The 9087-nt window shown below is 38.0% G+C and overlaps 1 long non-coding RNA gene across 1 annotated transcript in view; it reads left to right on the forward strand.

Annotated features, from left to right (window-relative positions):
* LOC148116713 (uncharacterized) overlaps window positions 1-8458 on the forward strand; it is a 34390-nt gene extending 25932 nt beyond the window's left edge. The window contains exon 2 of the long non-coding RNA XR_015731253.1: window positions 7883-8458. This is a non-coding gene — a long non-coding RNA (uncharacterized LOC148116713). The remainder of the gene's footprint in view (window positions 1-7882) is intronic.
* The last annotated feature ends 629 nt before the right edge of the window (window positions 8459-9087 follow it).

Raw genomic sequence — 9087 nt, forward strand, 5'->3', positions numbered from 1 at the left:
TCATATTCTGATACACATGTGATGTGTATGTTAAGAATCCATGTGTGTATTTTGCCCAGCCTTCAAGAAAATGGATTTTATTTTTACACCTTTGAGTTTGTCAAGGGGAATTATCTTAGAAGGCTTGTCCTTGTGATCTACTTAGATCACTTGACAACCAGAGAAATCCTTTCTTTTTCCTTCTCCTCTCCAAAAGGAATTGTGCTTTTTTGCTGAAAATCTAAACGTAGTATGATTTTCCATACAATGTGCTTTTCTTGACAGAAGTTTCAATTACTGAAATTGTTTTAGGCAGTTAGTGCCGTTTCAAAGGTTTCTGGAAGTTGGTCATCCCCTGGACCTGATGTGATTGAATTTACTGCATGAAAGCTGCCTTCTCAACTTCTAACTGAATAAATAAATAGTGGGATAAGAGATAAGTGCACATAGAAACAGTCCATCCAGTCCAAAGCCTTTTAAAATACCATTGAGTGGTTGCAGTTAATGGTGTCATTTCCCCAAATTTTGCTTTTTCATGTCCATCATTTTACAGTACTTTGTCCCCTTTGTGTAGATTAAATATTTAATTAATGTACTCAGACATCCTGGCACTGATAATTATATCTATCAGTTCATTAAATCTAAGTCACAAATCCTATGTCATGATTGATTTTAAAACAACATGACTATGCACTGAATGAAAAAGTATTTAGGGCTCCTTGTGGAATTCGTGGTGCCTCAAAGGCACCATTAAAACCATTTGTAAAAAATGTAAAGCCCAGAAATCTTTTTCCTCTTTAAATTAAAATCTGAGACAGAAACAGATTATAAATTTCACTGTCCCCTCTCTGATCTCTCAAACTCCCAAATTTTAGCACCCTGCCTTAAGATTTGTGTTCCATTCTTTTGTAAGCATGCAACAGAAGTGAGGGAAAAAAACCTTATAGTTAGTCCACTGGCCTTTAACTGTACATAGAAATACTTGTGGGTCCTCTGACCCCAAGAATCTTACTATAGAGCAATGGACTATTTGGAGCTCTGTTGGTCATCTGACTACATCATAGAAGTGACCGTTTCATCGCCCAAACTGACTGATCTATCTAAGCTGTTTGTATGCATGTTTGAGTTGCTTTTGTTGTTATTCTCATATTTAGATTCAGTCTTTTCTTCAGGAGCTCAACGTGGCTTATATATGGTACCTCCTTTTACCATAATTGCATCATCCCTATCTTATGAGGAAATTAGGTTGAGAATCAATGATAGTCCTAAAGTCACACAGTGACTTGTTTGATGATGAATTCTACATCTTAGTCCAACAGATTAACCCCTATACTACGCTAGATCTTCTCAAATGGTAATTATTACGGTAAGAGAAATTTCTAGTACCTATTGTAAGTTCAGGTTCTAACTACATATTTACTTGAAAGATGAAATCTTTTCACTTTAAAAATGTAGGACCCTGATGACGCAGTGGTTAAATGTAGTATTTCAGGCAAACTCTGCCCATGGCCTGGAATTCGATTCTGACGGGGCTCAGAGTTGACTTAGCCTTCCATCTATCTGAGGTCAGTACAATGAGGACCCAGATTGTTGGGAGCAATATGCAAATGCGGACATTGTAAACTGCTCAGAGAGTGCTGTAAAGTGCTACAGGGCAGTATATAAATCTAAATGCTATTGCTATTACTAAAATTCACATTAATTCATCACTAAGAAGTACACTTAAAGCAACAGAATAGAAATATTAAAATATCAAGAAAGCAGTGACTCACAATTGATACCAACCTTAAACTCAATAATCACAGTTACAGATGCTCTCTGACAGGATTTGCTTTGCCGTAGAGTAGGAGTGCCCATTGAATCTCCCATGGGAGCTATTCCACATGTGGGGACCAATATAAAAAAACCCCTTCATTTGGGCTTACTCTCACCTACCCTCACTTATGTGGGAAATCTTACCTATGTAGGTGGTCATTAGCCCTGCAATATTTTTTGCTGAATTGAGTAGCCCCTCTTCTTCTTAACATCATCCTTCCTGCTGCAGACAGTTGTGCGGTACATGGGGAAGCCAAATGATTTACAAGGGTCTTTGATATAAGTTGACCGGACACAGCTTTTATTAAAGAGGAGCTGATGCTGTTGAAGGGGAGAGATCCCTTCTGTATCATGGAAAGCAAAACATGAAGGAGAGGCCTGAAAGAATGGTGGTGGTTTTTTGCCTCTCCAGTTTATCGCAAGCAATTCTCTTCCTCAAATACAGAATGCCCCCCCACCTTCTAGGCAATGTACAAAGAATGAGAAGCTTTCCCATGAAGCTTTCCTCATTTCAGAAAACATGGATTCCTTGAAGATGAGACCCCAGCAATGGAAATGGGGAAGGAGATGCTCATCCCCACTGCTTTAATGACTTTGAATCCTTTTGAGTCCAGACCTCAGTCGCCTTTCTTGTCAATTTACCTCTTTCATGTCTCTGATTTCCATTCAGGTTTTCCCTCCATATTTCTCTTTCCTTCCCTTTATATGCAGGTGGGTGGTCCATTAATCCTACAAATGGGGGACATTTTACACAAATCATTTTAATCTTTCATTCTTTTGCTGCTGTTGTTCTGGCTCTGTTTTTTTTTCTTTTCAGAAAGATTCTGACCAATCAGAATACATGTATGCAGTGGTGGGATTCAGCCAGTTTGCACCATTTTGGGAGAACCGGTTGTTAACTTTCTGAGCAGTTTGGTGAACTGGTTGTTGGAAGAAATCATTAGGGCAGAGAACCTTTGTTAAATTATTTGAATTTCACCACTGCATGTATGTGTATATGTATACATGTACACACAAACACACACACACATTTGTATGTGCAAACATATTCAAGTAAGACACATTCACATTTATCAGGTGGATTTACAAGATGGGTTTCAGTTGTCATTAGCAACCATAGACAAAATGACAGGTATGTCATTGTGACAGTTATGTAGTTGTGACAGGTATGACAGTTGTGTAGGTATTTGAGGTTAGTTTATTTTCTCCCTATTGGTGGGGAAGGGTTATATTAAATTCAGAGTTGTCCTCTATTCATATATATAGGGTAGCTGCAATATGAATTAACATGAAAAAAATCTGATTAGCATCAATAGAAAGTCTTCTCCTAATGGTAATTGTTTCATGAGTGGGTATGTGATATTTATTTAGATTGCATCCTGAATGAAAGAAACCTTGAGCTGTAATGTGAATGATGCTTCCACTCTGTGTTTGGATATTCATTCATTTATTTTTCAATAGCATCCTTTGTGGCTAGCTTAAAGGGGGCTGCAGAAAATGATACTGGGATTGCTCTTAAGGAAGAGATTAAAAAAACTGGGTGAGTAGAGAAAGTGATATGCTGAATAAACTGGCTCAGAGCCAGTGATACAGAATAAGAGGAACGACCTTTAAAATAGAATTATACAGCCTTTATTGTTCCGAGGGCTGCACATTTTTTCCAATGTAACTGAGTTTTTAGTACGAAATGATGAAGACAATCAAAGAGTGATTAAATATGGAAGAGAAGGGAGGAAATCCCCCCCTTTTTTCCTCAAATAAGAAAATTGTTCCTTTAGCCAGCCAGTATGATGTTTTGCAAAATATATTAAGTACAGCAGATAGGAGTATAGTATAGGAGTATAGTGAATATAATAGAACATAGCATGTAACTTTTACTTGGTAGGATATGGTCAACGGATTGCAAGTTGCCTCAAGATTAAAAATACTGGCTGGCATAGAATAGCCTGAACATGCCTAGAGTACAAATGAGCTAGGGTTATGCTAGTGGCTTACTGCCCAAAATATATTTGTAAGATGACAAGAATGGCTGGCTGAAAATGAGATGAGAGAGCATTCTTCTTACTGCTTCCCACTTCTTCTTCTTTTTCTTTTTTGCACTTTTCATAATACTGCTTACTGCCTGTGATAATATGATAGGTATGTTGGTATAAACATATGCATGCATGTTGTGACACAAATGATTTGCCCTGAAGTTTTAATTCACCTTGTGAATCCCTTTTCCAAATAGAAAGATAACATGACATATTTAAATTATTTATTAACCTGGAAAAAATATTGAAAAAAGTTAAATCTCAGGAAAGAATCACATCCACATGCAAACACTTATTTAGTTCTCCCTTCTTACTGTAGCTTGAATCTCTTACTAACAGGAATGCCATGGACCAACAAAATGGATAAGCTGTCAAAGGGCAAAATCTGTATCTTTTTTTCTCCCTGTCCCAAAGGTGCTTTTTTCAAGAGGTAACTGGACTTTCTTGTTTTTTCTCTGAAGACATTTTGCTTTAAAGAAAAAGGGGGGGAAAAGGAGGGGGGAAGTCTAGTTGCCTCCTGAAAAAAGCACCTTTGGGACAACCATGACCTGGATGACTGAGAATCTCTACAGACTTTTAGCTATACAATTTGGGATGAACACCCTTTGAATGGCGTGTGAGTAGGAATGGATTTCCAGAGGAAAAAAATGTAGATTACAGGAGCCAGGAACACTACTCATGTGACCCCGAGGACACTGATAAACCTCCAAGTGCTTCAACAACCTTCTAAAAGGATGCAAATGATCAGCTGTCTGCAAGGAATATAAATCCTTCCATTCCCCAAGATCCTGTCAGAGCTGAAGAAGCTTCTTGGATGAGAAGCAAAATGTCTTCAAAGACATTTCTAGACTCTAGAAGTCCAGTTGCCTCCTGAAAAAAGCACCTTTGGGACAACCATGACTTGGATGACTGAGAATCTCTACAGACCTTTTTTCCACTGTTAGGCCAGTCAAGTAGTAGATTTGTAGAATGTTTAATTTCAGCAGGACTTGAACTCATGGTCTAAAATGTCTGCAAGCAAACAAGCAAGTTTAGACAGAACCAAGTTCTATGTAGTTCAACCCTGAACTGAGATTCTCTTCCATTGAAAGACACAAAGTTTGAGTCATAATAGTTGAAACTTTGAAAGCCTCCATCTTGGGAAAGGTTTTTTTAACTGTTTCTACATGCCAATCACCTAAACCTTGTTTCTGATCCTTTGCACAAAAAATGGTGTCACTGACATTTGAGATGTTAATTACAGTTATTTCAAATATCAAAAGCCTGGGCAGTTCTAAATTCTGACCCATCTAATACATATTCCCTTCATGATAAATAAGATTACACAAAGCACAAAAAGTAAGAAATGTTAAGGAAAAGAAATGAAGATATAAAGTAAAAAAAGGGAAAGAGAATATAACTATATTTAATTTACATCAACCGCATTTTCTATACTTCTTCGTAACACTGTATCCTTGCAAATAATTCTTGCTTCTAATACATTTATATAGAGAGCCGTATGTTGCTTTTAGTTCTTTCAACTTGAATCTCTCTCATTTTGAGGATCTCATCAATTTCATGCTATTCTGGTTTTCTCAGTTTGCTTCCTTTTAACCTATTATTCACTCTTCTTACACACACAAACACTTAGACACAATTCTACACTCATTCATTCTCTTTGTAGGATCAAATCATACTGTACATTGTACTACTAGATCACTTTGGTATTCATTTCACACTCATCCAGTGCTCATTCATCCCTGACTGTAATTCTTTTTGCCTTATCATACTTACTTAACTCACTCATTCCCATTGTATTCAGCTAACATTTATAAACTGACTTACCAAATCATATTGGGCTATATTTATGTTTAGATTTATATATGTAAAATTTGCTGAGAGTTATTATGATGTTGGCTGCTATGTGTTTTTATTCTATATTAAATATTCTATTTATTTTTATCTATTTTATTGTAAGCCACCCAGTCTGTCAGTCAGTCAGTCAGTCAGTCAGTCAGTCAGTCAGTCAGTCAGTCTGTCTGTCTGTCTGTCTGTCTGTCTGTCTGTCTGTCTGTCTGTCTATCCTATCTATCTATCTATCTATCTATCTATCTATCTATCTATCTATCTATCTATCTAGATCTGAATTAATATTTATTTGTTGTGGGAGTCAGATGTTATGTGGAAGTTACAAATTTGTGCATGTAGAACAAGTGCATGTAGAACAAGTTTTGTATCATGAATTTTGCTATTATCAAAAATAGAAGGTATGGAGAGTTATTAATCATACTTTTATCCTGAGAGCATCAAGCTCTTTGGGAATAAGCTGGTAAGGCCAAAATCACGATCACATCACATCACATTCATATAGACATATGTCACACATACTGTATAGTTCATCCACACATATGCGAAAAAAGATAAAAGGTTTCCCCTGTTCAGTTGTGACTGATTCTAGGGATGGTCATCTAGGGGTGCTCATTGGTGCTCATCTCCAATTCTCAGCCAAGAGAGCCTGGTTGTCTGAGAGATGCTTCCGTCATCATGTGGCCAGCATAAAAATATGGAATGCTTAACCTTCCAGCTGAAGTGGTACTTGTTTAACAGCTTGCACTTGCATGCTTTCGAACTGCTAAGTTGACAGGAGCTGAAGTGAGTGATGGGAGCTCACCCCATTGCACGGTGCTTGGGCTCAAACCTGGGTTGTCAGCTTTCCAGCTGATGAGCTTAATGTCCTAACTGCTGAGTCAGGGTAATCATCATCAGGCTGAATTGTGTCTAGAAAAAAATATAACATTTCCCAAAGGAAGTGGATGGGAGTATGGCACCTGTTGATTCTTTGAACTTGCCTAAAGGATAAAAGGTAAGCCTATGGAAAGTAAATGTTTCTGGTAGTGAAGAAATTCCAGTATAAATGAGGATATCAAGATCTTTTTTTCCAAGGAGGAGAAATGTGACCTGGGACAATAAATGAAATCGTATTATTATTGCAACTGTGGATGCATTATTTAAATCCAGGTATGTGACAAGGCAATCTGAGGAAGGGGCAAAGCAGGGCTTGTGAGAATCATGGTAGATTGTACTGAAAAGTCCTAAGATCTGCCTTTGAACTCAGTTCAGGTGCTTGTCTTTGCAATGTCCTGATATTTCTTGTTGATAACCATTTCTGGTGTGTTGTGCTTATTTACTGGAATGGAGAAAAATGGAAAACTCATGTTAGTTTTATGCTATTTGTGTGAATACTGCCGACCACCCAAATATGATGAAACATCTCCCTTCCTGAACAATTTTTAAAGCACACAATATGTAAATACTGAAAAGTGTTCTCTTCAAATGTGAGATGGGAAAATAATGCATAAAGGCTTCATATTAGTCCAATGTATGATTAAACAAGGAATTCTAATTTGAGAAATCTGGTTTGGAATGCTAAGCTCCATAATGTATAATGTATACATAATGTATAATGTTACGTTTTAAATATAAAAATTATGTTGATTTCTTTACAATTGAACCTACTCAATTTTTTTTCTTAAGTGAATGCCTGCTGTTTTTCCCAATGTAAAAGTACAAGCCTTCTTCAATTTAGAAACTCTACAGCATTTGTAAATAGAAAATTCAATCCATTAGACTGGGATGTCATTTTGAAATAAGGAATACAGGAATGATATCTGTGGAGTTACTAGAAAGGTCAAAAATTATTTTATTTCTCAAGAACTACAGTGCTGGAGATATCTTGACAACATTTAAATACACAAGAAAAGGTCAATGGTAGCAGAATTGAGGATCTGTCAGATTCCATTATGGATTCAGTTTTGTTTTCATTGTTGAGAATTCTCCTATGTTACCACATACATTTTATTCTAAGTTCTTAGCAGAGCAGCATCAGTGATAAAAACTCAGTTTCCCCTTGTGTTCTTTCTGGCTTTCTGGCTAGCTCAGTGTTTGTGTCAGACTCCAAAAATCAAAAAAGACACATTGAGATTCTTCTAAGCAGTTTTCTTTATTGTTCCACACCCATAGGCAGAAATCCTGCCAATCTACAGCAGTCTACTTACAGCACAAAACTTCTACTCTAGGTGTTGTAACCCCAACTCCCGAGCCTGTCCTGACAGAGGAAGAGGATTCAGAAGGTGATGGGGAGGAACTGACAAGGCTTCCCTCTCCAGGACCCTCCTCCATCCGAAGGCCAAGAGGAACAGCCTGGGATATGCCAGGAGGAAAGCATATCGGAACAACAATAGATAGGGAGCAAGGATGATGAATCCTGGCTTGATCCCAGGCAGCATCGGAGGGAGAAGCATGCACAGCAACAAAAGAGGCGTGGGAGGGCCAGAGATTGAGCTGAGTCACTGAGCCACATCCCACAAGGAATAAAAGTGGGTGTGATTGCTCTTCAGGCTTTGTGACGGTCAAAGTTAAAAACCTGAGAATCACATAGTGTTACCTGAAATCTGGCTTGTGCATATTTTGGCTTGGACCTTGGCTAACTTTTACTTCATGGTTTGCTTTTTGCTGCTGAACCGGACTGAGGATAAACTCTCTCTTGCTGACTGTGAGTGAAAACTGACTTGGCAGGCATTTCGCAGTTTACTGCCAAAACTCTTATCTGCAAGGGTTTCTAGTCTGATTGCTTAATAAAATCTTGGCAGGCATGCCTGGTTGTGTCTTTGCCTGTGTGGGGAAGGGGGACAGAACACTAGGAAATATTAAGGAGGAGCCGTCTTTATCCTCTTTCTCTCACACAAACTACCTAAACTGCATTATCTCTTGCTTCTCTGTAATACACTCCTTCCCCCTCCTGGGAACCTGGATAATATTCCATTAGAAATGTTAGGTTAAAGATTCTTTCAGACTAATGAGATCAGATTCTGTAGCTTTGTTTCTGAATGCTTAGCTGAAGATCTTTACCAAGGAACAAGAGTAGTTGGGAGTATAATACAATTTTCATTATAATCACCACTGTATGCTCAAAGTGAACTGTTTGCTGTGTACGTAATCTAGAGGGGTTCAGGATTAACTTGCTTCTGCTAACTAAACCTGGCAGAAGCCATTTTCCTAGTTTATTGTTGCCACACACTATGGGAGGGAAGAGGAGGTTGGAATGCCTTGCTAGACACAACATAGATCTTTTTCCTGAGAACCAAGGTCATCTCCCAGTGATGGGAGGAGAAGGAGGAGTATGCCTGAGGAGCCCGCCAATTAACCTAATTGGCCAATGTGACCAGTGACACTTGGGGAAGGGGTTATTACTAAAACCACGAGAAAGATTCAGAATTGGTTT

This window comes from Pantherophis guttatus, chromosome 1 (genome assembly GCF_059756535.1).
Source record: "Pantherophis guttatus breed Tessera chromosome 1, ASM5975653v1, whole genome shotgun sequence".
NCBI lineage: Eukaryota > Metazoa > Chordata > Lepidosauria > Squamata > Colubridae > Pantherophis > Pantherophis guttatus.